Source organism: Eleutherodactylus coqui, chromosome 2 (genome assembly GCF_035609145.1).
Source record: "Eleutherodactylus coqui strain aEleCoq1 chromosome 2, aEleCoq1.hap1, whole genome shotgun sequence".
Lineage (NCBI taxonomy): Eukaryota > Metazoa > Chordata > Amphibia > Anura > Eleutherodactylidae > Eleutherodactylus > Eleutherodactylus coqui.
Window position 1 is genome coordinate 324844591 of NC_089838.1, and position 23368 is coordinate 324867958.

At 40.4% G+C, this 23368-nt stretch overlaps 46 non-coding genes across 46 annotated transcripts; all 46 read left to right on the plus strand.

The window, feature by feature from the left end:
• Positions 1-105: 105 nt before the first annotated feature.
• On the plus strand, positions 106-187 carry TRNAS-CGA (transfer RNA serine (anticodon CGA)). Its single transcript has one exon. It is a non-coding gene; the product is annotated as a tRNA-Ser (tRNA).
• Positions 188-425: 238 nt separating this feature from the next.
• On the plus strand, positions 426-507 carry TRNAS-UGA (transfer RNA serine (anticodon UGA)). Its single transcript has one exon. It is a non-coding gene; the product is annotated as a tRNA-Ser (tRNA).
• Positions 508-1142: 635 nt separating this feature from the next.
• TRNAS-CGA (transfer RNA serine (anticodon CGA)) lies at positions 1143-1224 on the plus strand. Its single transcript has one exon. It is a non-coding gene; the product is annotated as a tRNA-Ser (tRNA).
• A 238-nt stretch (positions 1225-1462) lies between these two features.
• On the plus strand, positions 1463-1544 carry TRNAS-UGA (transfer RNA serine (anticodon UGA)). Its single transcript has one exon. It is a non-coding gene; the product is annotated as a tRNA-Ser (tRNA).
• Positions 1545-2176: 632 nt separating this feature from the next.
• On the plus strand, positions 2177-2258 carry TRNAS-CGA (transfer RNA serine (anticodon CGA)). The gene has a single exon. It is a non-coding gene; the product is annotated as a tRNA-Ser (tRNA).
• Positions 2259-2496: 238 nt separating this feature from the next.
• On the plus strand, positions 2497-2578 carry TRNAS-UGA (transfer RNA serine (anticodon UGA)). The gene has a single exon. It is a non-coding gene; the product is annotated as a tRNA-Ser (tRNA).
• Positions 2579-3210: 632 nt separating this feature from the next.
• TRNAS-CGA (transfer RNA serine (anticodon CGA)) lies at positions 3211-3292 on the plus strand. The gene has a single exon. It is a non-coding gene; the product is annotated as a tRNA-Ser (tRNA).
• A 238-nt stretch (positions 3293-3530) lies between these two features.
• TRNAS-UGA (transfer RNA serine (anticodon UGA)) lies at positions 3531-3612 on the plus strand. The gene has a single exon. It is a non-coding gene; the product is annotated as a tRNA-Ser (tRNA).
• A 635-nt stretch (positions 3613-4247) lies between these two features.
• TRNAS-CGA (transfer RNA serine (anticodon CGA)) lies at positions 4248-4329 on the plus strand. The gene has a single exon. It is a non-coding gene; the product is annotated as a tRNA-Ser (tRNA).
• A 238-nt stretch (positions 4330-4567) lies between these two features.
• On the plus strand, positions 4568-4649 carry TRNAS-UGA (transfer RNA serine (anticodon UGA)). The gene has a single exon. It is a non-coding gene; the product is annotated as a tRNA-Ser (tRNA).
• Positions 4650-5284: 635 nt separating this feature from the next.
• Positions 5285-5366, plus strand: TRNAS-CGA (transfer RNA serine (anticodon CGA)). Its single transcript has one exon. It is a non-coding gene; the product is annotated as a tRNA-Ser (tRNA).
• Positions 5367-5604: 238 nt separating this feature from the next.
• Positions 5605-5686, plus strand: TRNAS-UGA (transfer RNA serine (anticodon UGA)). The gene has a single exon. It is a non-coding gene; the product is annotated as a tRNA-Ser (tRNA).
• Positions 5687-6321: 635 nt separating this feature from the next.
• Positions 6322-6403, plus strand: TRNAS-CGA (transfer RNA serine (anticodon CGA)). The gene has a single exon. It is a non-coding gene; the product is annotated as a tRNA-Ser (tRNA).
• A 238-nt stretch (positions 6404-6641) lies between these two features.
• TRNAS-UGA (transfer RNA serine (anticodon UGA)) lies at positions 6642-6723 on the plus strand. Its single transcript has one exon. It is a non-coding gene; the product is annotated as a tRNA-Ser (tRNA).
• Positions 6724-7358: 635 nt separating this feature from the next.
• On the plus strand, positions 7359-7440 carry TRNAS-CGA (transfer RNA serine (anticodon CGA)). The gene has a single exon. It is a non-coding gene; the product is annotated as a tRNA-Ser (tRNA).
• A 238-nt stretch (positions 7441-7678) lies between these two features.
• Positions 7679-7760, plus strand: TRNAS-UGA (transfer RNA serine (anticodon UGA)). Its single transcript has one exon. It is a non-coding gene; the product is annotated as a tRNA-Ser (tRNA).
• A 635-nt stretch (positions 7761-8395) lies between these two features.
• Positions 8396-8477, plus strand: TRNAS-CGA (transfer RNA serine (anticodon CGA)). The gene has a single exon. It is a non-coding gene; the product is annotated as a tRNA-Ser (tRNA).
• Positions 8478-8715: 238 nt separating this feature from the next.
• On the plus strand, positions 8716-8797 carry TRNAS-UGA (transfer RNA serine (anticodon UGA)). The gene has a single exon. It is a non-coding gene; the product is annotated as a tRNA-Ser (tRNA).
• A 635-nt stretch (positions 8798-9432) lies between these two features.
• TRNAS-CGA (transfer RNA serine (anticodon CGA)) lies at positions 9433-9514 on the plus strand. Its single transcript has one exon. It is a non-coding gene; the product is annotated as a tRNA-Ser (tRNA).
• Positions 9515-10149: 635 nt separating this feature from the next.
• Positions 10150-10231, plus strand: TRNAS-CGA (transfer RNA serine (anticodon CGA)). Its single transcript has one exon. It is a non-coding gene; the product is annotated as a tRNA-Ser (tRNA).
• A 238-nt stretch (positions 10232-10469) lies between these two features.
• Positions 10470-10551, plus strand: TRNAS-UGA (transfer RNA serine (anticodon UGA)). Its single transcript has one exon. It is a non-coding gene; the product is annotated as a tRNA-Ser (tRNA).
• A 635-nt stretch (positions 10552-11186) lies between these two features.
• TRNAS-CGA (transfer RNA serine (anticodon CGA)) lies at positions 11187-11268 on the plus strand. Its single transcript has one exon. It is a non-coding gene; the product is annotated as a tRNA-Ser (tRNA).
• A 635-nt stretch (positions 11269-11903) lies between these two features.
• Positions 11904-11985, plus strand: TRNAS-CGA (transfer RNA serine (anticodon CGA)). The gene has a single exon. It is a non-coding gene; the product is annotated as a tRNA-Ser (tRNA).
• A 238-nt stretch (positions 11986-12223) lies between these two features.
• TRNAS-UGA (transfer RNA serine (anticodon UGA)) lies at positions 12224-12305 on the plus strand. Its single transcript has one exon. It is a non-coding gene; the product is annotated as a tRNA-Ser (tRNA).
• Positions 12306-12940: 635 nt separating this feature from the next.
• TRNAS-CGA (transfer RNA serine (anticodon CGA)) lies at positions 12941-13022 on the plus strand. Its single transcript has one exon. It is a non-coding gene; the product is annotated as a tRNA-Ser (tRNA).
• Positions 13023-13657: 635 nt separating this feature from the next.
• On the plus strand, positions 13658-13739 carry TRNAS-CGA (transfer RNA serine (anticodon CGA)). The gene has a single exon. It is a non-coding gene; the product is annotated as a tRNA-Ser (tRNA).
• Positions 13740-13977: 238 nt separating this feature from the next.
• On the plus strand, positions 13978-14059 carry TRNAS-UGA (transfer RNA serine (anticodon UGA)). Its single transcript has one exon. It is a non-coding gene; the product is annotated as a tRNA-Ser (tRNA).
• A 635-nt stretch (positions 14060-14694) lies between these two features.
• TRNAS-CGA (transfer RNA serine (anticodon CGA)) lies at positions 14695-14776 on the plus strand. The gene has a single exon. It is a non-coding gene; the product is annotated as a tRNA-Ser (tRNA).
• Positions 14777-15014: 238 nt separating this feature from the next.
• On the plus strand, positions 15015-15096 carry TRNAS-UGA (transfer RNA serine (anticodon UGA)). The gene has a single exon. It is a non-coding gene; the product is annotated as a tRNA-Ser (tRNA).
• A 635-nt stretch (positions 15097-15731) lies between these two features.
• Positions 15732-15813, plus strand: TRNAS-CGA (transfer RNA serine (anticodon CGA)). The gene has a single exon. It is a non-coding gene; the product is annotated as a tRNA-Ser (tRNA).
• A 238-nt stretch (positions 15814-16051) lies between these two features.
• On the plus strand, positions 16052-16133 carry TRNAS-UGA (transfer RNA serine (anticodon UGA)). The gene has a single exon. It is a non-coding gene; the product is annotated as a tRNA-Ser (tRNA).
• Positions 16134-16768: 635 nt separating this feature from the next.
• On the plus strand, positions 16769-16850 carry TRNAS-CGA (transfer RNA serine (anticodon CGA)). Its single transcript has one exon. It is a non-coding gene; the product is annotated as a tRNA-Ser (tRNA).
• Positions 16851-17043: 193 nt separating this feature from the next.
• On the plus strand, positions 17044-17125 carry TRNAS-UGA (transfer RNA serine (anticodon UGA)). Its single transcript has one exon. It is a non-coding gene; the product is annotated as a tRNA-Ser (tRNA).
• A 238-nt stretch (positions 17126-17363) lies between these two features.
• Positions 17364-17445, plus strand: TRNAS-UGA (transfer RNA serine (anticodon UGA)). Its single transcript has one exon. It is a non-coding gene; the product is annotated as a tRNA-Ser (tRNA).
• A 635-nt stretch (positions 17446-18080) lies between these two features.
• TRNAS-CGA (transfer RNA serine (anticodon CGA)) lies at positions 18081-18162 on the plus strand. The gene has a single exon. It is a non-coding gene; the product is annotated as a tRNA-Ser (tRNA).
• Positions 18163-18355: 193 nt separating this feature from the next.
• Positions 18356-18437, plus strand: TRNAS-UGA (transfer RNA serine (anticodon UGA)). The gene has a single exon. It is a non-coding gene; the product is annotated as a tRNA-Ser (tRNA).
• A 238-nt stretch (positions 18438-18675) lies between these two features.
• Positions 18676-18757, plus strand: TRNAS-UGA (transfer RNA serine (anticodon UGA)). The gene has a single exon. It is a non-coding gene; the product is annotated as a tRNA-Ser (tRNA).
• A 635-nt stretch (positions 18758-19392) lies between these two features.
• TRNAS-CGA (transfer RNA serine (anticodon CGA)) lies at positions 19393-19474 on the plus strand. The gene has a single exon. It is a non-coding gene; the product is annotated as a tRNA-Ser (tRNA).
• Positions 19475-19667: 193 nt separating this feature from the next.
• TRNAS-UGA (transfer RNA serine (anticodon UGA)) lies at positions 19668-19749 on the plus strand. Its single transcript has one exon. It is a non-coding gene; the product is annotated as a tRNA-Ser (tRNA).
• Positions 19750-19986: 237 nt separating this feature from the next.
• On the plus strand, positions 19987-20068 carry TRNAS-UGA (transfer RNA serine (anticodon UGA)). Its single transcript has one exon. It is a non-coding gene; the product is annotated as a tRNA-Ser (tRNA).
• Positions 20069-20306: 238 nt separating this feature from the next.
• On the plus strand, positions 20307-20388 carry TRNAS-UGA (transfer RNA serine (anticodon UGA)). Its single transcript has one exon. It is a non-coding gene; the product is annotated as a tRNA-Ser (tRNA).
• Positions 20389-21023: 635 nt separating this feature from the next.
• TRNAS-CGA (transfer RNA serine (anticodon CGA)) lies at positions 21024-21105 on the plus strand. The gene has a single exon. It is a non-coding gene; the product is annotated as a tRNA-Ser (tRNA).
• Positions 21106-21298: 193 nt separating this feature from the next.
• Positions 21299-21380, plus strand: TRNAS-UGA (transfer RNA serine (anticodon UGA)). Its single transcript has one exon. It is a non-coding gene; the product is annotated as a tRNA-Ser (tRNA).
• A 238-nt stretch (positions 21381-21618) lies between these two features.
• TRNAS-UGA (transfer RNA serine (anticodon UGA)) lies at positions 21619-21700 on the plus strand. Its single transcript has one exon. It is a non-coding gene; the product is annotated as a tRNA-Ser (tRNA).
• Positions 21701-22335: 635 nt separating this feature from the next.
• TRNAS-CGA (transfer RNA serine (anticodon CGA)) lies at positions 22336-22417 on the plus strand. Its single transcript has one exon. It is a non-coding gene; the product is annotated as a tRNA-Ser (tRNA).
• A 238-nt stretch (positions 22418-22655) lies between these two features.
• TRNAS-UGA (transfer RNA serine (anticodon UGA)) lies at positions 22656-22737 on the plus strand. Its single transcript has one exon. It is a non-coding gene; the product is annotated as a tRNA-Ser (tRNA).
• The last annotated feature ends 631 nt before the right edge of the window (positions 22738-23368 follow it).

Consider the following 23368-nt stretch of genomic DNA (forward strand, 5'->3'; position numbering starts at 1 on the left):
GACTTTGTGTGGCAAAAAAGGGCTAGACACAATTAGGGCAGTGCTTTATTTCAATCTGTCCAACGATACTATCCAAAAGGCACCCGATGAGTGGAGATAAAATGGGCTGTGATGGCCGAGAGGTTAAGGCGTTGGACTCGAAATCCAATGGGGTCTCCCCGCATAGGTTCAAATCCTGTTCACAGCGGAATGTTTTATACGCTCTGAGAGAAGAGAAGACCTTTCAGAGAAATAATTGCATGCGCTCTAAATTTAAAAGAGATTCCAAACCAAGGTCTAGCCAATGAAAACTAAAGTTTTAAGAATGGGGGGAAAAAAGTTTTGAAAGAAATCAAGCAGTTTATCCTACTGATTTGAACTTTTTTCATGTCAAACCCCCAAACCTGCTGTTTCCCCAAAAAATCCAACAAACAGGTGGAAATGCAGCTGTGATGGCCGAGTGGTTAAGGCGTTGGACTTGAAATCCAATGGGGTTTCCCCGCACAGGTTCAAATCCTGTTCACAGCGGAATCTTTTATACGCCTTAAAGAGAAGTCAGAGAAATAATTGCATTCGCTCTAAATTAAAAGGACATTCGAAAGCTTTGACACATACACATTTTCAATGGAGACTATTATTTCTATAAAGATAAGGTTCGGACAATGAAAACTAAGATTTTAAGAGCGTTGGGAAAAAGCATTGATAGAAATCATGCGGTTTATCTTATTGATTTAAGTTTTTTTCATATCGTAGTGTCAATTGTTAAAAAAGTGCTTCTCCTTACTTCCCAAAGCCTTACTTCTTCTCATGAACCTCACACCACACCTGTCTCTGTCTGTAAAACAATAGCCTTAAGCAAGAGGCCTATCTCATGACCGTGTGTTGAAGAAAAGGTTAAGACACAGTTAGGGCTACTTCTGAGTTCAGAGACGTCGCTCAACTGTATTCTCCAAAACACACCTCATTAGTTTTCCAAAACCGTCCTCCTTCTCATGAACCTTACATCACACCTGTCTCTGTCTGTAAGTCAACAGTCATACGCAAGAGGACTTTCTCATGACTTTGTGTGGCAAAAAAGGGCTAGACACAATTAGGGCAGTGCTTTATTTCAATCTGTCCAACAATACTATCCAAAAGGTACCCGATGAGTGGAGATAAAATGGGCTGTGATGGCCGAGAGGTTAAGGTGTTGGACTCGAAATCCAATGGGGTCTCCCCACATAGGTTCAAATCCTGTTCACAGCGGAATGTTTTATACGCTCTGAGAGAAGAGAAGTCCTTTCAGAGAAATAATTGCATGCGCTCTAAATTTAAAAGAGATTCCAAACCAAGGTCTAGCCAATGAAAACTAAAGTTTTAAGAATGGGGGGAAAAAAGTTTTGAAAGAAATCAAGCAGTTTATCCTACTGATTTGAACTTTTTTCATGTCAAACCCTCAAACCTGCTGTTTCCCCAAAAAATCCAACAAACAGGTGGAAATGCAGCTGTGATGGCCGAGTGGTTAAGGCGTTGGACTTGAAATCCAATGGGGTTTCCTCGCACAGGTTCAAATCCTTTTCACAGCGGAATCTTTTATACGCCTTAAAGAGAAGTCAGAGAAATAATTGCATTCGCTCTAAATTAAAAGGACATTCGAAAGCTTTGACACATACACATTTTCAATGGAGACTATTATTTCTATAAAGATAAGGTTCGGACAATGAAAACTAAGATTTTAAGAGCGTTGGGAAAAAGCATTGATAGAAATCATGCGGTTTATCTTATTGATTTAAGTTTTTTTCATATCGTAGTGTCAATTGTTAAAAAAGTGCTTCTCCTTACTTCCCAAAGCCTTACTTCTTCTCATGAACCTCACACCACACCTGTCTCTGTCTGTAAAACAATAGCCTTAAGCAAGAGGCCTATCTCATGACCGTGTGTTGAAGAAAAGGTTAAGACACAGTTAGGGCTACTTCTGAGTTCAGAGACGTCGCTCAACTGTATTCTCCAAAACACACCTCATTAGTTTTCCAAAACCGTCCTTCTCATGAACCTTACATCACACCTGTCTCTGTCTGTAAGTCAACAGTCATACGCAAGAGGACTTTCTCATGACTTTGTGTGGCAAAAAAGGGCTAGACACAATTAGGGCAGTGCTTTATTTCAATCTGTCCAACAATACTATCCAAAAGGTACCCGATGAGTGGAGATAAAATGGGCTGTGATGGCCGAGAGGTTAAGGTGTTGGACTCGAAATCCAATGGGGTCTCCCCACATAGGTTCAAATCCTGTTCACAGCGGAATGTTTTATACGCTCTGAGAGAAGAGAAGTCCTTTCAGAGAAATAATTGCATGCGCTCTAAATTTAAAAGAGATTCCAAACCAAGGTCTAGCCAATGAAAACTAAAGTTTTAAGAATGGGGGGAAAAAAGTTTTGAAAGAAATCAAGCAGTTTATCCTACTGATTTGAACTTTTTTCATGTCAAACCCTCAAACCTGCTGTTTCCCCAAAAAATCCAACAAACAGGTGGAAATGCAGCTGTGATGGCCGAGTGGTTAAGGCGTTGGACTTGAAATCCAATGGGGTTTCCTCGCACAGGTTCAAATCCTTTTCACAGCGGAATCTTTTATACGCCTTAAAGAGAAGTCAGAGAAATAATTGCATTCGCTCTAAATTAAAAGGACATTCGAAAGCTTTGACACATACACATTTTCAATGGAGACTATTATTTCTATAAAGATAAGGTTCGGACAATGAAAACTAAGATTTTAAGAGCGTTGGGAAAAAGCATTGATAGAAATCATGCGGTTTATCTTATTGATTTAAGTTTTTTTCATATCGTAGTGTCAATTGTTAAAAAAGTGCTTCTCCTTACTTCCCAAAGCCTTACTTCTTCTCATGAACCTCACACCACACCTGTCTCTGTCTGTAAAACAATAGCCTTAAGCAAGAGGCCTATCTCATGACCGTGTGTTGAAGAAAAGGTTAAGACACAGTTAGGGCTACTTCTGAGTTCAGAGACGTCGCTCAACTGTATTCTCCAAAACACACCTCATTAGTTTTCCAAAACCGTCCTTCTCATGAACCTTACATCACACCTGTCTCTGTCTGTAAGTCAACAGTCATACGCAAGAGGACTTTCTCATGACTTTGTGTGGCAAAAAAGGGCTAGACACAATTAGGGCAGTGCTTTATTTCAATCTGTCCAACGATACTATCCAAAAGGCACCCGATGAGTGGAGATAAAATGGGCTGTGATGGCCGAGAGGTTAAGGCATTGGACTCGAAATCCAATGGGGTCTCCCCGCATAGGTTCAAATCCTGTTCACAGCGGAATGTTTTATACGCTCTGAGAGAAGAGAAGACCTTTCAGAGAAATAATTGCATGCGCTCTAAATTTAAAAGAGATTCCAAACCAAGGTCTAGCCAATGAAAACTAAAGTTTTAAGAATGGGGGGAAAAAAGTTTTGAAAGAAATCAAGCAGTTTATCCTACTGATTTGAACTTTTTTCATGTCAAACCCCCAAACCTGCTGTTTCCCCAAAAAATCCAACAAACAGGTGGAAATGCAGCTCTGATGGCCGAGTGGTTAAGGCGTTGGACTTGAAATCCAATGGGGTTTCCCCGCACAGGTTCAAATCCTGTTCACAGCCGAATCTTTTATACGCCTTAAAGAGAAGTCAGAGAAATAATTGCATTCGCTCTAAATTAAAAGGACATTCGAAAGCTTTGACACATACACATTTTCAATGGAGACTATTATTTCTATAAAGATAAGGTTCGGACAATGAAAACTAAGATTTTAAGAGCGTTGGGAAAAAGCATTGATAGAAATCATGCGGTTTATCTTATTGATTTAAGTTTTTTTCATATCGTAGTGTCAATTGTTAAAAAAGTGCTTCTCCTTACTTCCCAAAGCCTTACTTCTTCTCATGAACCTCACACCACACCTGTCTCTGTCTGTAAAACAATAGCCTTAAGCAAGAGGCCTATCTCATGACCGTGTGTTGAAGAAAAGGTTAAGACACAGTTAGGGCTACTCCTGAGTTCAGAGACGTCGCTCAACTGTATTCTCCAAAACACACCTCATTTGTTTTCCAAAACCGTCCTCCTTCTCATGAACCTTACATCACACCTGTCTCTGTCTGTAAGTCAACAGTCATACGCAAGAGGACTTTCTCATGACTTTGTGTGGCAAAAAAGGGCTAGACACAATTAGGGCAGTGCTTTATTTCAATCTGTCCAACGATACTATCCAAAAGGCACCCGATGAGTGGAGATAAAATGGGCTGTGATGGCCGAGAGGTTAAGGCGTTGGACTCGAAATCCAATGGGGTCTCCCCGCATAGGTTCAAATCCTGTTCACAGCGGAATGTTTTATACGCTCTGAGAGAAGAGAAGACCTTTCAGAGAAATAATTGCATGCGCTCTAAATTTAAAAGAGATTCCAAACCAAGGTCTAGCCAATGAAAACTAAAGTTTTAAGAATGGGGGGAAAAAAGTTTTGAAAGAAATCAAGCAGTTTATCCTACTGATTTGAACTTTTTTCATGTCAAACCCCCAAACCTGCTGTTTCCCCAAAAAATCCAACAAACAGGTGGAAATGCAGCTGTGATGGCCGAGTGGTTAAGGCGTTGGACTTGAAATCCAATGGGGTTTCCCCGCACAGGTTCAAATCCTGTTCACAGCGGAATCTTTTATACGCCTTAAAGAGAAGTCAGAGAAATAATTGCATTCGCTCTAAATTAAAAGGACATTCGAAAGCTTTGACACATACACATTTTCAATGGAGACTATTATTTCTATAAAGATAAGGTTCGGACAATGAAAACTAAGATTTTAAGAGCGTTGGGAAAAAGCATTGATAGAAATCATGCGGTTTATCTTATTGATTTAAGTTTTTTTCATATCGTAGTGTCAATTGTTAAAAAAGTGCTTCTCCTTACTTCCCAAAGCCTTACTTCTTCTCATGAACCTCACACCACACCTGTCTCTGTCTGTAAAACAATAGCCTTAAGCAAGAGGCCTATCTCATGACCGTGTGTTGAAGAAAAGGTTAAGACACAGTTAGGGCTACTCCTGAGTTCAGAGACGTCGCTCAACTGTATTCTCCAAAACACACCTCATTAGTTTTCCAAAACCGTCCTCCTTCTCATGAACCTTACATCACACCTGTCTCTGTCTGTAAGTCAACAGTCATACGCAAGAGGACTTTCTCATGACTTTGTGTGGCAAAAAAGGGCTAGACACAATTAGGGCAGTGCTTTATTTCAATCTGTCCAACGATACTATCCAAAAGGCACCCGATGAGTGGAGATAAAATGGGCTGTGATGGCCGAGAGGTTAAGGCGTTGGACTCGAAATCCAATGGGGTCTCCCCGCATAGGTTCAAATCCTGTTCACAGCGGAATGTTTTATACGCTCTGAGAGAAGAGAAGTCCTTTCAGAGAAATAATTGCATGCGCTCTAAATTTAAAAGAGATTCCAAACCAAGGTCTAGCCAATGAAAACTAAAGTTTTAAGAATGGGGGGAAAAAAGTTTTGAAAGAAATCAAGCAGTTTATCCTACTGATTTGAACTTTTTTCATGTCAAACCCCCAAACCTGCTGTTTCCCCAAAAAATCCAACAAACAGGTGGAAATGCAGCTGTGATGGCCGAGTGGTTAAGGCGTTGGACTTGAAATCCAATGGGGTTTCCCCGCACAGGTTCAAATCCTGTTCACAGCGGAATCTTTTATACGCCTTAAAGAGAAGTCAGAGAAATAATTGCATTCGCTCTAAATTAAAAGGACATTCGAAAGCTTTGACACATACACATTTTCAATGGAGACTATTATTTCTATAAAGATAAGGTTCGGACAATGAAAACTAAGATTTTAAGAGCGTTGGGAAAAAGCATTGATAGAAATCATGCGGTTTATCTTATTGATTTAAGTTTTTTTCATATCGTAGTGTCAATTGTTAAAAAAGTGCTTCTCCTTACTTCCCAAAGCCTTACTTCTTCTCATGAACCTCACACCACACCTGTCTCTGTCTGTAAAACAATAGCCTTAAGCAAGAGGCCTATCTCATGACCGTGTGTTGAAGAAAAGGTTAAGACACAGTTAGGGCTACTCCTGAGTTCAGAGACGTCGCTCAACTGTATTCTCCAAAACACACCTCATTTGTTTTCCAAAACCGTCCTCCTTCTCATGAACCTTACATCACACCTGTCTCTGTCTGTAAGTCAACAGTCATACGCAAGAGGACTTTCTCATGACTTTGTGTGGCAAAAAAGGGCTAGACACAATTAGGGCAGTGCTTTATTTCAATCTGTCCAACGATACTATCCAAAAGGCACCCGATGAGTGGAGATAAAATGGGCTGTGATGGCCGAGAGGTTAAGGCGTTGGACTCGAAATCCAATGGGGTCTCCCCGCATAGGTTCAAATCCTGTTCACAGCGGAATGTTTTATACGCTCTGAGAGAAGAGAAGACCTTTCAGAGAAATAATTGCATGCGCTCTAAATTTAAAAGAGATTCCAAACCAAGGTCTAGCCAATGAAAACTAAAGTTTTAAGAATGGGGGGAAAAAAGTTTTGAAAGAAATCAAGCAGTTTATCCTACTGATTTGAACTTTTTTCATGTCAAACCCCCAAACCTGCTGTTTCCCCAAAAAATCCAACAAACAGGTGGAAATGCAGCTGTGATGGCCGAGTGGTTAAGGCGTTGGACTTGAAATCCAATGGGGTTTCCCCGCACAGGTTCAAATCCTGTTCACAGCGGAATCTTTTATACGCCTTAAAGAGAAGTCAGAGAAATAATTGCATTCGCTCTAAATTAAAAGGACATTCGAAAGCTTTGACACATACACATTTTCAATGGAGACTATTATTTCTATAAAGATAAGGTTCGGACAATGAAAACTAAGATTTTAAGAGCGTTGGGAAAAAGCATTGATAGAAATCATGCGGTTTATCTTATTGATTTAAGTTTTTTTCATATCGTAGTGTCAATTGTTAAAAAAGTGCTTCTCCTTACTTCCCAAAGCCTTACTTCTTCTCATGAACCTCACACCACACCTGTCTCTGTCTGTAAAACAATAGCCTTAAGCAAGAGGCCTATCTCATGACCGTGTGTTGAAGAAAAGGTTAAGACACAGTTAGGGCTACTCCTGAGTTCAGAGACGTCGCTCAACTGTATTCTCCAAAACACACCTCATTAGTTTTCCAAAACCGTCCTCCTTCTCATGAACCTTACATCACACCTGTCTCTGTCTGTAAGTCAACAGTCATACGCAAGAGGACTTTCTCATGACTTTGTGTGGCAAAAAAGGGCTAGACACAATTAGGGCAGTGCTTTATTTCAATCTGTCCAACGATACTATCCAAAAGGCACCCGATGAGTGGAGATAAAATGGGCTGTGATGGCCGAGAGGTTAAGGCGTTGGACTCGAAATCCAATGGGGTCTCCCCGCATAGGTTCAAATCCTGTTCACAGCGGAATGTTTTATACGCTCTGAGAGAAGAGAAGTCCTTTCAGAGAAATAATTGCATGCGCTCTAAATTTAAAAGAGATTCCAAACCAAGGTCTAGCCAATGAAAACTAAAGTTTTAAGAATGGGGGGAAAAAAGTTTTGAAAGAAATCAAGCAGTTTATCCTACTGATTTGAACTTTTTTCATGTCAAACCCCCAAACCTGCTGTTTCCCCAAAAAATCCAACAAACAGGTGGAAATGCAGCTGTGATGGCCGAGTGGTTAAGGCGTTGGACTTGAAATCCAATGGGGTTTCCCCGCACAGGTTCAAATCCTGTTCACAGCGGAATCTTTTATACGCCTTAAAGAGAAGTCAGAGAAATAATTGCATTCGCTCTAAATTAAAAGGACATTCGAAAGCTTTGACACATACACATTTTCAATGGAGACTATTATTTCTATAAAGATAAGGTTCGGACAATGAAAACTAAGATTTTAAGAGCGTTGGGAAAAAGCATTGATAGAAATCAAGCGGTTTATCTTATTGATTTAAGTTTTTTTCATATCGTAGTGTCAATTGTTAAAAAAGTGCTTCTCCTTACTTCCCAAAGCCTTACTTCTTCTCATGAACCTCACACCACACCTGTCTCTGTCTGTAAAACAATAGCCTTAAGCAAGAGGCCTATCTCATGACCGTGTGTTGAAGAAAAGGTTAAGACACAGTTAGGGCTACTCCTGAGTTCAGAGACGTCGCTCAACTGTATTCTCCAAAACACACCTCATTAGTTTTCCAAAACCGTCCTCCTTCTCATGAACCTTACATCACACCTGTCTCTGTCTGTAAGTCAACAGTCATACGCAAGAGGACTTTCTCATGACTTTGTGTGGCAAAAAAGGGCTAGACACAATTAGGGCAGTGCTTTATTTCAATCTGTCCAACGATACTATCCAAAAGGCACCCGATGAGTGGAGATAAAATGGGCTGTGATGGCCGAGAGGTTAAGGCGTTGGACTCGAAATCCAATGGGGTCTCCCCGCATAGGTTCAAATCCTATTCACAGCGGAATGTTTAATACGCTCTGAGATAAGAGAAGTCCTTTCAGAGAAATAATTGCATGCGCTCTAAATTTAATAGAGATTCCAAACCAAGGTCTAGCCAATGAAAACTAAAGTTTTAAGAATGGGGGGAAAAAAGTTTTGAAAGAAATCAAGCAGTTTATCCTACTGATTTGAACTTTTTTCATGTCAAACCCCCAAACCTGCTGTTTCCCCAAAAAATCCAACAAACAGGTGGAAATGCAGCTGTGATGGCCGAGTGGTTAAGGCGTTGGACTTGAAATCCAATGGGGTTTCCCCGCACAGGTTCAAATCCTGTTCACAGCGGAATCTTTTATACGCCTTAAAGAGAAGTCAGAGAAATAATTGCATTCGCTCTAAATTAAAAGGACATTCGAAAGCTTTGACACATACACATTTTCAATGGAGACTATTATTTCTATAAAGATAAGGTTCGGACAATGAAAACTAAGATTTTAAGAGCGTTGGGAAAAAGCATTGATAGAAATCAAGCGGTTTATCTTATTGATTTAAGTTTTTTTCATATCGTAGTGTCAATTGTTAAAAAAGTGCTTCTCCTTACTTCCCAAAGCCTTACTTCTTCTCATGAACCTCACACCACACCTGTCTCTGTCTGTAAAACAATAGCCTTAAGCAAGAGGCCTATCTCATGACCGTGTGTTGAAGAAAAGGTTAAGACACAGTTAGGGCTACTCCTGAGTTCAGAGACGTCGCTCAACTGTATTCTCCAAAACACACCTCATTAGTTTTCCAAAACCGTCCTCCTTCTCATGAACCTTACATCACACCTGTCTCTGTCTGTAAGTCAACAGTCATACGCAAGAGGACTTTCTCATGACTTTGTGTGGCAAAAAAGGGCTAGACACAATTAGGGCAGTGCTTTATTTCAATCTGTCCAACGATACTATCCAAAAGGCACCCGATGAGTGGAGATAAAATGGGCTGTGATGGCCGAGAGGTTAAGGCGTTGGACTCGAAATCCAATGGGGTTTCCCCGCACAGGTTCAAATCCTGTTCACAGCGGAATCTTTTATACGCCTTAAAGAGAAGTCAGAGAAATAATTGCATTCGCTCTAAATTAAAAGGACATTCGAAAGCTTTGACACATACACATTTTCAATGGAGACTATTATTTCTATAAAGATAAGGTTCGGACAATGAAAACTAAGATTTTAAGAGCGTTGGGAAAAAGCATTGATAGAAATCAAGCGGTTTATCTTATTGATTTAAGTTTTTTTCATATCGTAGTGTCAATTGTTAAAAAAGTGCTTCTCCTTACTTCCCAAAGCCTTACTTCTTCTCATGAACCTCACACCACACCTGTCTCTGTCTGTAAAACAATAGCCTTAAGCAAGAGGCCTATCTCATGACCGTGTGTTGAAGAAAAGGTTAAGACACAGTTAGGGCTACTCCTGAGTTCAGAGACGTCGCTCAACTGTATTCTCCAAAACACACCTCATTAGTTTTCCAAAACCGTCCTCCTTCTCATGAACCTTACATCACACCTGTCTCTGTCTGTAAGTCAACAGTCATACGCAAGAGGACTTTCTCATGACTTTGTGTGGCAAAAAAGGGCTAGACACAATTAGGGCAGTGCTTTATTTCAATCTGTCCAACGATACTATCCAAAAGGCACCCGATGAGTGGAGATAAAATGGGCTGTGATGGCCGAGAGGTTAAGGCGTTGGACTCGAAATCCAATGGGGTCTCCCCGCATAGGTTCAAATCCTGTTCACAGCGGAATGTTTTATACGCTTTGAGAGAAGAGAAGTCCTTTCAGAGAAATAATTGCATGCGCTCTAAATTTAAAAGAGATTCCAAACCAAGGTCTAGCCAATGAAAACTAAAGTTTTAAGAATGGGGGGAAAAAAGTTTTGAAAGAAATCAAGCAGTTTATCCTACTGATTTGAACTTTTTTCATGTCAAACCCCCAAACCTGCTGTTTCCCCAAAAAATCCAACAAACAGGTGGAAATGCAGCTGTGATGGCCGAGTGGTTAAGGCGTTGGACTTGAAATCCAATGGGGTTTCCCCGCACAGGTTCAAATCCTGTTCACAGCGGAATCTTTTATACGCCTTAAAGAGAAGTCAGAGAAATAATTGCATTCGCTCTAAATTAAAAGGACATTCGAAAGCTTTGACACATACACATTTTCAATGGAGACTATTATCTCTATAAAGATAAGGTTCGGACAATGAAAACTAAGATTTTAAGAGCGTTGGGAAAAAGCATTGATAGAAATCAAGCGGTTTATCTTATTGATTTAAGTTTTTTTCATATCGTAGTGTCAATTGTTAAAAAAGTGCTTCTCCTTACTTCCCAAAGCCTTACTTCTTCTCATGAACCTCACACCACACCTGTCTCTGTCTGTAAAACAATAGCCTTAAGCAAGAGGCCTATCTCATGACCGTGTGTTGAAGAAAAGGTTAAGACACAGTTAGGGCTACTCCTGAGTTCAGAGACGTCGCTCAACTGTATTCTCCAAAACACACCTCATTAGTTTTCCAAAACCGTCCTCCTTCTCATGAACCTTACATCACACCTGTCTCTGTCTGTAAGTCAACAGTCATACGCAAGAGGACTTTCTCATGACTTTGTGTGGCAAAAAAGGGCTAGACACAATTAGGGCAGTGCTTTATTTCAATCTGTCCAACGATACTATCCAAAAGGCACCCGATGAGTGGAGATAAAATGGGCTGTGATGGCCGAGAGGTTAAGGCGTTGGACTCGAAATCCAATGGGGTTTCCCCGCACAGGTTCAAATCCTGTTCACAGCGGAATCTTTTATACGCCTTAAAGAGAAGTCAGAGAAATAATTGCATTCGCTCTAAATTAAAAGGACATTCGAAAGCTTTGACACATACACATTTTCAATGGAGACTATTATCTCTATAAAGATAAGGTTCGGACAATGAAAACTAAGATTTTAAGAGCGTTGGGAAAAAGCATTAATAGAAATCAAGCGGTTTATCTTATTGATTTAAGTTTTTTTCATATCGTAGTGTCAATTGTTAAAAAAGTGCTTCTCCTTACTTCCCAAAGCCTTACTTCTTCTCATGAACCTCACACCACACCTGTCTCTGTCTGTAAAACAATAGCCTTAAGCAAGAGGCCTATCTCATGACCGTGTGTTGAAGAAAAGGTTAAGACACAGTTAGGGCTACTCCTGAGTTCAGAGACGTCGCTCAACTGTATTCTCCAAAACACACCTCATTAGTTTTCCAAAACCGTCCTCCTTCTCATGAACCTTACATCACACCTGTCTCTGTCTGTAAGTCAACAGTCATACGCAAGAGGACTTTCTCATGACTTTGTGTGGCAAAAAAGGGCTAGACACAATTAGGGCAGTGCTTTATTTCAATCTGTCCAACGATACTATCCAAAAGGCACCAGATGAGTGGAGATAAAATGGGCTGTGATGGCCGAGAGGTTAAGGCGTTGGACTCGAAATCCAATGGGGTCTCCCCGCATAGGTTCAAATCCTGTTCACAGCGGAATGTTTTATACGCTCTGAGAGAAGAGAAGACCTTTCAGAGAAATAATTGCATGCGCTCTAAATTTAAAAGAGATTCCAAACCAAGGTCTAGCCAATGAAAACTAAAGTTTTAAGAATGGGGGGAAAAAAGTTTTGAAAGAAATCAAGCAGTTTATCCTACTGATTTGAACTTTTTTCATGTCAAACCCCCAAACCTGCTGTTTCCCCAAAAAATCCAACAAACAGGTGGAAATGCAGCTGTGATGGCCGAGTGGTTAAGGCGTTGGACTTGAAATCCAATGGGGTTTCCCCGCACAGGTTCAAATCCTGTTCACAGCGGAATCTTTTATACGCCTTAAAGAGAAGTCAGAGAAATAATTGCATTCGCTCTAAATTAAAAGGACATTCGAAAGCTTTGACACATACACATTTTCAATGGAGACTATTATCTCTATAAAGATAAGGTTCGGACAATGAAAACTAAGATTTTAAGAGCGTTGGGAAAAAGCATTGATAGAAATCAAGCGGTTTATCTTATTGATTTAAGTTTTTTTCATATCGTAGTGTCAATTGTTAAAAAAGTGCTTCTCCTTACTTCCCAAAGCCTTACTTCTTCTCATGAACCTCACACCACACCTGTCTCTGTCTGTAAAACAATAGCCTTAAGCAAGAGGCCTATCTCATGACCGTGTGTTGAAGAAAAGGTTAAGACACAGTTAGGGCTACTCCTGAGTTCAGAGACGTCGCTCAACTGTATTCTCCAAAACACACCTCATTAGTTTTCCAAAACCGTCCTCCTTCTCATGAACCTTACATCACACCTGTCTCTGTCTGTAAGTCAACAGTCATACGCAAGAGGACTTTCTCATGACTTTGTGTGGCAAAAAAGGGCTAGACACAATTAGGGCAGTGCTTTATTTCAATCTGTCCAACGATACTATCCAAAAGGCACCCGATGAGTGGAGATAAAATGGGCTGTGATGGCCGAGAGGTTAAGGCGTTGGACTCGAAATCCAATGGGGTTTCCCCGCACAGGTTCAAATCCTGTTCACAGCGGAATCTTTTATACGCCTTAAAGAGAAGTCAGAGAAATAATTGCATTCGCTCTAAATTAAAAGGACATTCGAAAGCTTTGACACATACACATTTTCAATGGAGACTATTATCTCTATAAAGATAAGGTTCGGACAATGAAAACTAAGATTTTAAGAGCGTTGGGAAAAAGCATTAATAGAAATCAAGCGGTTTATCTTATTGATTTAAGTTTTTTTCATATCGTAGTGTCAATTGTTAAAAAAGTGCTTCTCCTTACTTCCCAAAGCCTTACTTCTTCTCATGAACCTCACACCACACCTGTCTCTGTCTGTAAAACAATAGCCTTAAGCAAGAGGCCTATCTCATGACCGTGTGTTGAAGAAAAGGTTAAGACACAGTTAGGGCTACTCCTGAGTTCAGAGACGTCGCTCAACTGTATTCTCCAAAACACACCTCATTAGTTTTCCAAAACCGTCCTCCTTCTCATGAACCTTACATCACACCTGTCTCTGTCTGTAAGTCAACAGTCATACGCAAGAGGACTTTCTCATGACTTTGTGTGGCAAAAAAGGGCTAGACACAATTAGGGCAGTGCTTTATTTCAATCTGTCCAACGATACTATCCAAAAGGCACCCGATGAGTGGAGATAAAATGGGCTGTGATGGCCGAGAGGTTAAGGCGTTGGACTCGAAATCCAATGGGGTCTCCCCGCATAGGTTCAAATCCTGTTCACAGCGGAATGTTTTATACGCTCTGAGAGAAGAGAAGACCTTTCAGAGAAATAATTGCATGCGCTCTAAATTTAAAAGAGATTCCAAACCAAGGTCTAGCCAATGAAAACTAAAGTTTTAAGAATGGGGGGAAAAAAGTTTTGAAAGAAATCAAGCAGTTTATCCTACTGATTTGAACTTTTTTCATGTCAAACCCCCAAACCTGCTGTTTCCCCAAAAAATCCAACAAACAGGTGGAAATGCAGCTGTGATGGCCGAGTGGTTAAGGCGTTGGACTTGAAATCCAATGGGGTTTCCCCGCACAGGTTCAAATCCTGTTCACAGCGGAATCTTTTATACGCCTTAAAGAGAAGTCAGAGAAATAATTGCATTCGCTCTAAATTAAAAGGACATTCGAAAGCTTTGACACATACACATTTTCAATGGAGACTATTATCTCTATAAAGATAAGGTTCGGACAATGAAAACTAAGATTTTAAGAGCGTTGGGAAAAAGCATTGATAGAAATCAAGCGGTTTATCTTATTGATTTAAGTTTTTTTCATATCGTAGTGTCAATTGTTAAAAAAGTGCTTCTCCTTACTTCCCAAAGCCTTACTTCTTCTCATGAACCTCACACCACACCTGTCTCTGTCTGTAAAACAATAGCCTTAAGCAAGAGGCCTATCTCATGACCGTGTGTTGAAGAAAAGGTTAAGACACAGTTAGGGCTACTCCTGAGTTCAGAGACGTCGCTCAACTGTATTCTCCAAAACACACCTCATTAGTTTTCCAAAACCGTCCTTCTTCTCATGAACCTTACATCACACCTGTCTCTGTCTGTAAGTCAACAGTCATACGCAAGAGGACTTTCTCATGACTTTGTGTGGCAAAAAAGGGCTAGACACAATTAGGGCAGTGCTTTATTTCAATCTGTCCAACGATACTATCCAAAAGGCACCCGATGAGTGGAGATAAAATGGGCTGTGATGGCCGAGAGGTTAAGGCGTTGGACTCGAAATCCAATGGGGTCTCCCCGCATAGGTTCAAATCCTGTTCACAGCGGAATGTTTTATACGCTCTGAGAGAAGAGAAGACCTTTCAGAGAAATAATTGCATGCGCTCTAAATTTAAAAGAGATTCCAAACCAAGGTCTAGCCAATGAAAACTAAAGTTTTAAGAATGGGGGGAAAAAAGTTTTGAAAGAAATCAAGCAGTTTATCCTACTGATTTGAACTTTTTTCATGTCAAACCCCCAAACCTGCTGTTTCCCCAAAAAATCCAACAAACAGGTGGAAATGCAGCTGTGATGGCCGAGTGGTTAAGGCGTTGGACTTGAAATCCAATGGGGTTTCCCCGCACAGGTTCAAATCCTGTTCACAGCGGAATCTTTTATACGCCTTAAAGAGAAGTCAGAGAAATAATTGCATTCGCTCTAAATTAAAAGGACATTCGAAAGCTTTGACACATACACATTTTCAATGGAGACTATTATCTCTATAAAGATAAGGTTCGGACAATGAAAACTAAGATTTTAAGAGCGTTGGGAAAAAGCATTGATAGAAATCAAGCGGTTTATCTTATTGATTTAAGTTTTTTTCATATCGTAGTGTCAATTGTTAAAAAAGTGCTTCTCCTTACTTCCCAAAGCCTTACTTCTTCTCATGAACCTCACACCACACCTGTCTCTGTCTGTAAAACAATAGCCTTAAGCAAGAGGCCTATCTCATGACCGTGTGTTGAAGAAAAGGTTAAGACACAGTTAGGGCTACTCCTGAGTTCAGAGACGTCGCTCAACTGTATTCTCCAAAACACACCTCATTAGTTTTCCAAAACCGTCCTCCTTCTCATGAACCTTACATCACACCTGTCTCTGTCTGTAAGTCAACAGTCATACGCAAGAGGACTTTCTCATGACTTTGTGTGGCAAAAAAGGGCTAGACACAATTAGGGCAGTGCTTTATTTCAATCTGTCCAACGATACTATCCAAAAGGCACCCGATGAGTGGAGATAAAATGGGCTGTGATGGCCGAGAGGTTAAGGCGTTGGACTCGAAATCCAATGGGGTCTCCCCGCATAGGTTCAAATCCTGTTCACAGCGGAATGTTTTATACGCTCTGAGAGAAGAGAAGACCTTTCAGAGAAATAATTGCATGCGCTCTAAATTTAAAAGAGATTCCAAACCAAGGTCTAGCCAATGAAAACTAAAGTTTTAAGAATGGGGGGAAAAAAGTTTTGAAAGAAATCAAGCAGTTTATCCTACTGATTTGAACTTTTTTCATGTCAAACCCCCAAACCTGCTGTTTCCCCAAAAAATCCAACAAACAGGTGGAAATGCAGCTGTGATGGCCGAGTGGTTAAGGCGTTGGACTTGAAATCCAATGGGGTTTCCCCGCACAGGTTCAAATCCTGTTCACAGCGGAATCTTTTATACGCCTTAAAGAGAAGTCAGAGAAATAATTGCATTCGCTCTAAATTAAAAGGACATTCGAAAGCTTTGACACATACACATTTTCAATGGAGACTATTATCTCTATAAAGATAAGGTTCGGACAATGAAAACTAAGATTTTAAGAGCGTTGGGAAAAAGCATTGATAGAAATCAAGCGGTTTATCTTATTGATTTAAGTTTTTTTCATATCGTAGTGTCAATTGTTAAAAAAGTGCTTCTCCTTACTTCCCAAAGCCTTACTTCTTCTCATGAACCTCACACCACACCTGTCTCTGTCTGTAAAACAATAGCCTTAAGCAAGAGGCCTATCTCATGACCGTGTGTTGAAGAAAAGGTTAAGACACAGTTAGGGCTACTCCTGAGTTCAGAGACGTCGCTCAACTGTATTCTCCAAAACACACCTCATTAGTTTTCCAAAACCGTCCTCCTTCTCATGAACCTTACATCACACCTGTCTCTGTCTGTAAGTCAACAGTCATACGCAAGAGGACTTTCTCATGACTTTGTGTGGCAAAAAAGGGCTAGACACAATTAGGGCATTGCTTTATTTCAATCTGTCCAACGATACTATCCAAAAGGCACCCGATGAGTGGAGATAAAATGGGCTGTGATGGCCGAGAGGTTAAGGCGTTGGACTCGAAATCCAATGGGGTCTCCCCGCATAGGTTCAAATCCTGTTCAGAGAAATAATTGCATGCGCTCTAAATTTAAAAGAGATTCCAAACCAAGGTCTAGCCAATGAAAACTAAAGTTTTAAGAATGGGGGGAAAAAGTTTTGAAAGAAATCAAGCAGTTTATCCTACTGATTTGAACTTTTTTCATGTCAAACCCCCAAACCTGCTGTTTCCCCAAAAAATCCAACAAACAGGTGGAAATGCAGCTGTGATGGCCGAGTGGTTAAGGCGTTGGACTTGAAATCCAATGGGGTCTCCCCGCATAGGTTCAAATCCTGTTCACAGCGGAATGTTTTATACGCTCTGAGAGAAGAGAAGTCCTTTCAGAGAAATAATTGCATGCGCTCTAAATTTAAAAGAGATTCCAAACCAAGGTCTAGCCAATGAAAACTAAAGTTTTAAGAATGGGGGGAAAAAAGTTTTGAAAGAAATCAAGCAGTTTATCCTACTGATTTGAACTTTTTTCATGTCAAACCCCCAAACCTGCTGTTTCCCCAAAAAATCGAACAAACAGGTGGAAATGCAGCTCTGATGGCCGAGTGGTTAAGGCGTTGGACTTGAAATCCAATGGGGTTTCCCCGCACAGGTTCAAATCCTGTTCACAGCGGAATCTTTTATACGCCTTAAAGAGAAGTCAGAGAAATAATTGCATTCGCTCTAAATTAAAAGGACATTCGAAAGCTTTGACACATACACATTTTCAATGGAGACTATTATTTCTATAAAGATAAGGTTCGGACAATGAAAACTAAGATTTTAAGAGCGTTGGGAAAAAGCATTGATAGAAATCATGCGGTTTATCTTATTGATTTAAGTTTTTTTCATATCGTAGTGTCAATTGTTAAAAAAGTGCTTCTCCTTACTTCCCAAAGCCTTACTTCTTCTCATGAACCTCACACCACACCTGTCTCTGTCTGTAAAACAATAGCCTTAAGCAAGAGGCCTATCTCATGACCGTGTGTTGAAGAAAAGGTTAAGACACAGTTAGGGCTACTCCTGAGTTCAGAGACGTCGCTCAACTGTATTCTCCAAAACACACCTCATTAGTTTTCCAAAACCGTCCTCCTTCTCATGAACCTTACATCACACCTGTCTCTGTCTGTAAGTCAACAGTCATACGCAAGAGGACTTTCTCATGACTTTGTGTGGCAAAAAAGGGCTAGACACAATTAGGGCAGTGCTTTATTTCAATCTGTCCAACGATACTATCCAAAAGGCACCCGATGAGTGGAGATAAAATGGGCTGTGATGGCCGAGAGGTTAAGGCGTTGGACTCGAAATCCAATGGGGTCTCCCCGCATAGGTTCAAATCCTGTTCAGAGAAATAATTGCATGCGCTCTAAATTTAAAAGAGATTCCAAACCAAGGTCTAGCCAATGAAAACTAAAGTTTTAAGAATGGGGGGAAAAAGTTTTGAAAGAAATCAAGCAGTTTATCCTACTGATTTGAACTTTTTTCATGTCAAACCCCCAAACCTGCTGTTTCCCCAAAAAATCCAACAAACAGGTGGAAATGCAGCTGTGATGGCCGAGTGGTTAAGGCGTTGGACTTGAAATCCAATGGGGTCTCCCCGCATAGGTTCAAATCCTGTTCACAGCGGAATGTTTTATACGCTCTGAGAGAAGAGAAGTCCTTTCAGAGAAATAATTGCATGCGCTCTAAATTTAAAAGAGATTCCAAACCAAGGTCTAGCCAATGAAAACTAAAGTTTTAAGAATGGGGGGAAAAAAGTTTTGAAAGAAATCAAGCAGTTTATCCTACTGATTTGAACTTTTTTCATGTCAAACCCCCAAACCTGCTGTTTCCCCAAAAAATCGAACAAACAGGTGGAAATGCAGCTCTGATGGCCGAGTGGTTAAGGCGTTGGACTTGAAATCCAATGGGGTTTCCCCGCACAGGTTCAAATCCTGTTCACAGCGGAATCTTTTATACGCCTTAAAGAGAAGTCAGAGAAATAATTGCATTCGCTCTAAATTAAAAGGACATTCGAAAGCTTTGACACATACACATTTTCAATGGAGACTATTATTTCTATAAAGATAAGGTTCGGACAATGAAAACTAAGATTTTAAGAGCGTTGGGAAAAAGCATTGATAGAAATCATGCGGTTTATCTTATTGATTTAAGTTTTTTTCATATCGTAGTGTCAATTGTTAAAAAAGTGCTTCTCCTTACTTCCCAAAGCCTTACTTCTTCTCATGAACCTCACACCACACCTGTCTCTGTCTGTAAAACAATAGCCTTAAGCAAGAGGCCTATCTCATGACCGTGTGTTGAAGAAAAGGTTAAGACACAGTTAGGGCTACTCCTGAGTTCAGAGACGTCGCTCAACTGTATTCTCCAAAACACACCTCATTAGTTTTCCAAAACCGTCCTCCTTCTCATGAACCTTACATCACACCTGTCTCTGTCTGTAAGTCAACAGTCATACGCAAGAGGACTTTCTCATGACTTTGTGTGGCAAAAAAGGGCTAGACACAATTAGGGCAGTGCTTTATTTCAATCTGTCCAACGATACTATCCAAAAGGCACCCGATGAGTGGAGATAAAATGGGCTGTGATGGCCGAGAGGTTAAGGCGTTGGACTCGAAATCCAATGGGGTCTCCCCGCATAGGTTCAAATCCTGTTCAGAGAAATAATTGCATGCGCTCTAAATTTAAAAGAGATTCCAAACCAAGGTCTAGCCAATGAAAACTAAAGTTTTAAGAATGGGGGGAAAAAGTTTTGAAAGAAATCAAGCAGTTTATCCTACTGATTTGAACTTTTTTCATGTCAAACCCCCAAACCTGCTGTTTCCCCAAAAAATCCAACAAACAGGTGGAAATGCAGCTGTGATGGCCGAGTGGTTAAGGCGTTGGACTTGAAATCCAATGGGGTCTCCCCGCATAGGTTCAAATCCTGTTCACAGCGGAATGTTTTATACGCTCTGAGAGAAGAGAAGTCCTTTCAGAGAAATAATTGCATGCGCTCTAAATTTAAAAGAGATTCCAAACCAAGGTCTAGCCAATGAAAACTAAAGTTTTAAGAATGGGGGGAAAAAGTTTTGAAAGAAATCAAGCAGTTTATCCTACTGATTTGAACTTTTTTCATGTCAAACCCCCAAACCTGCTGTTTCCCCAAAAAATCCAACAAACAGGTGGAAATGCAGCTGTGATGGCCGAGTGGTTAAGGCGTTGGACTTGAAATCCAATGGGGTCTCCCCGCATAGGTTCAAATCCTGTTCACAGCGGAATGTTTTATACGCTCTGAGAGAAGAGAAGTCCTTTCAGAGAAATAATTGCATGCGCTCTAAATTTAAAAGAGATTCCAAACCAAGGTCTAGCCAATGAAAACTAAAGTTTTAAGAATGGGGGGAAAAAAGTTTTGAAAGAAATCAAGCAGTTTATCCTACTGATTTGAACTTTTTTCATGTCAAACCCCCAAACCTGCTGTTTCCCCAAAAAATCGAACAAACAGGTGGAAATGCAGCTCTGATGGCCGAGTGGTTAAGGCGTTGGACTTGAAATCCAATGGGGTTTCCCCGCACAGGTTCAAATCCTGTTCACAGCGGAATCTTTTATACGCCTTAAAGAGAAGTCAGAGAAATAATTGCATTCGCTCTAAATTAAAAGGACATTCGAAAGCTTTGACACATACACATTTTCAATGGAGACTATTATTTCTATAAAGATAAGGTTCGGACAATGAAAACTAAGATTTTAAGAGCGTTGGGAAAAAGCATTGATAGAAATCATGCGGTTTATCTTATTGATTTAAGTTTTTTTCATATCGTAGTGTCAATTGTTAAAAAAGTGCTTCTCCTTACTTCCCAAAGCCTTACTTCTTCTCATGAACCTCACACCACACCTGTCTCTGTCTGTAAAACAATAGCCTTAAGCAAGAGGCCTATCTCATGACCGTGTGTTGAAGAAAAGGTTAAGACACAGTTAGGGCTACTCCTGAGTTCAGAGACGTCGCTCAACTGTATTCTCCAAAACACACCTCATTAGTTTTCCAAAACCGTCCTCCTTCTCATGAACCTTACATCACACCTGTCTCTGTCTGTAAGTCAACAGTCATACGCAAGAGGACTTTCTCATGACTTTGTGTGGCAAAAAAGGGCTAGACACAATTAGGGCAGTGCTTTATTTCAATCTGTCCAACGATACTATCCAAAAGGCACCCGATGAGTGGAGATAAAATGGGCTGTGATGGCCGAGAGGTTAAGGCGTTGGACTCGAAATCCAATGGGGTCTCCCCGCATAGGTTCAAATCCTGTTCAGAGAAATAATTGCATGCGCTCTAAATTTAAAAGAGATTCCAAACCAAGGTCTAGCCAATGAAAACTAAAGTTTTAAGAATGGGGGGAAAAAGTTTTGAAAGAAATCAAGCAGTTTATCCTACTGATTTGAACTTTTTTCATGTCAAACCCCCAAACCTGCTGTTTCCCCAAAAAATCCAACAAACAGGTGGAAATGCAGCTGTGATGGCCGAGTGGTTAAGGCGTTGGACTTGAAATCCAATGGGGTCTCCCCGCATAGGTTCAAATCCTGTTCACAGCGGAATGTTTTATACGCTCTGAGAGAAGAGAAGTCCTTTCAGAGAAATAATTGCATGCGCTCTAAATTTAAAAGAGATTCCAAACCAAGGTCTAGCCAATGAAAACTAAAGTTTTAAGAATGGGGGGAAAAAAGTTTTGAAAGAAATCAAGCAGTTTATCCTACTGATTTGAACTTTTTTCATGTCAAACCCCCAAACCTGCTGTTTCCCCAAAAAATCCAACAAACAGGTGGAAATGCAGCTGTGATGGCCGAGTGGTTAAGGCGTTGGACTTGAAATCCAATGGGGTTTCCCCGCACAGGTTCAAATCCTGTTCACAGCGGAATCTTTTATACGCCTTAAAGAGAAGTCAGAGAAATAATTGCATTCGCTCTAAATTAAAAGGACATTCGAAAGCTTTGACACATACACATTTTCAATGGAGACTATTATCTCTATAAAGATAAGGTTCGGACAATGAAAACTAAGATTTTAAGAGCGTTGGGAAAAAGCATTGATAGAAATCAAGCGGTTTATCTTATTGATTTAAGTTTTTTTCATATCGTAGTGTCAATTGTTAAAAAAGTGCTTCTCCTTACTTCCCAAAGCCTTACTTCTTCTCATGAACCTCACACCACACCTGTCTCTGTCTGTAAAACAATAGCCTTAAGCAAGAGGCCTATCTCATGACCGTGTGTTGAAGAAAAGGTTAAGACACAGTTAGGGCTACTCCTGAGTTCAGAGACGTCGCTCAACTGTATTCTCCAAAACACACCTCATTAGTTTTCCAAAACCGTCCTCCTTCTCATGAACCTTACATCACACCTGTCTCTGTCTGTAAGTCAACAGTCATACGCAAGAGGACTTTCTCATGACTTTGTGTGGCAAAAAAGGGCTAGACACAATTAGGGCAGTGCTTTATTTCAATCTGTCCAACGATACTATCCAAAAGGCAACCGATGAGTGGAGATAAAATGGGCTGTGATGGCCGAGAGGTTAAGGCGTTGGACTCGAAATCCAATGGGGTCTCCCCGCATAGGTTCAAATCCTGTTCACAGCGGAATGTTTTATACGCTCTGAGAGAAGAGAAGACCTTTCAGAGAAATAATTGCATGCGCTCTAAATTTAAAAGAGATTCCAAACCAAGGTCTAGCCAATGAAAACTAAAGTTTTAAGAATGGGGGGAAAAAAGTTTTGAAAGAAATCAAGCAGTTTATCCTACTGATTTGAACTTTTTTCATGTCAAACCCCCAAACCTGCTGTTTCCCCAAAAAATCCAACAAACAGGTGGAAATGCAGCTGTGATGGCCGAGTGGTTAAGGCGTTGGACTTGAAATCCAATGGGGTTTCCCCGCACAGGTTCAAATCCTGTTCACAGCGGAATCTTTTATACGCCTTAAAGAGAAGTCAGAGAAATAATTGCATTCGCTCTAAATTAAAAGGACATTCGAAAGCTTTGACACATACACATTTTCAATGGAGACTATTATCTCTATAAAGATAAGGTTCGGACAATGAAAACTAAGATTTTAAGAGCGTTGGGAAAAAGCATTGATAGAAATCAAGCGGTTTATCTTATTGATTTAAGTTTTTTTCATATCGTAGTGTCAATTGTTAAAAAAGTGCTTCTCCTTACTTCCCAAAGCCTTACTTCTTCTCATGAACCTCACACCACACCTGTCTCTGTCTGTAAAACAATAGCCTTAAGCAAGAGGCCTATCTCATGACCGTGTGTTGAAGAAAAGGTTAAGACACAGTTAGGGCTACTCCTGAGTTCAGAGACGTCGCTCAACTGTATTCTCCAAAACACACCTCATTAGTTTTCCAAAACCGTCCTCCTTCTCATGAACCTTACATCACACCTGTCTCTGTCTGTAAGTCAACAGTCATACGCAAGAGGACTTTCTCATGACTTTGTGTGGCAAAAAAGGGCTAGACACAATTAGGGCATTGCTTTATTTCAATCTGTCCAACGATACTATCCAAAAGGCACCCGATGAGTGGAGATAAA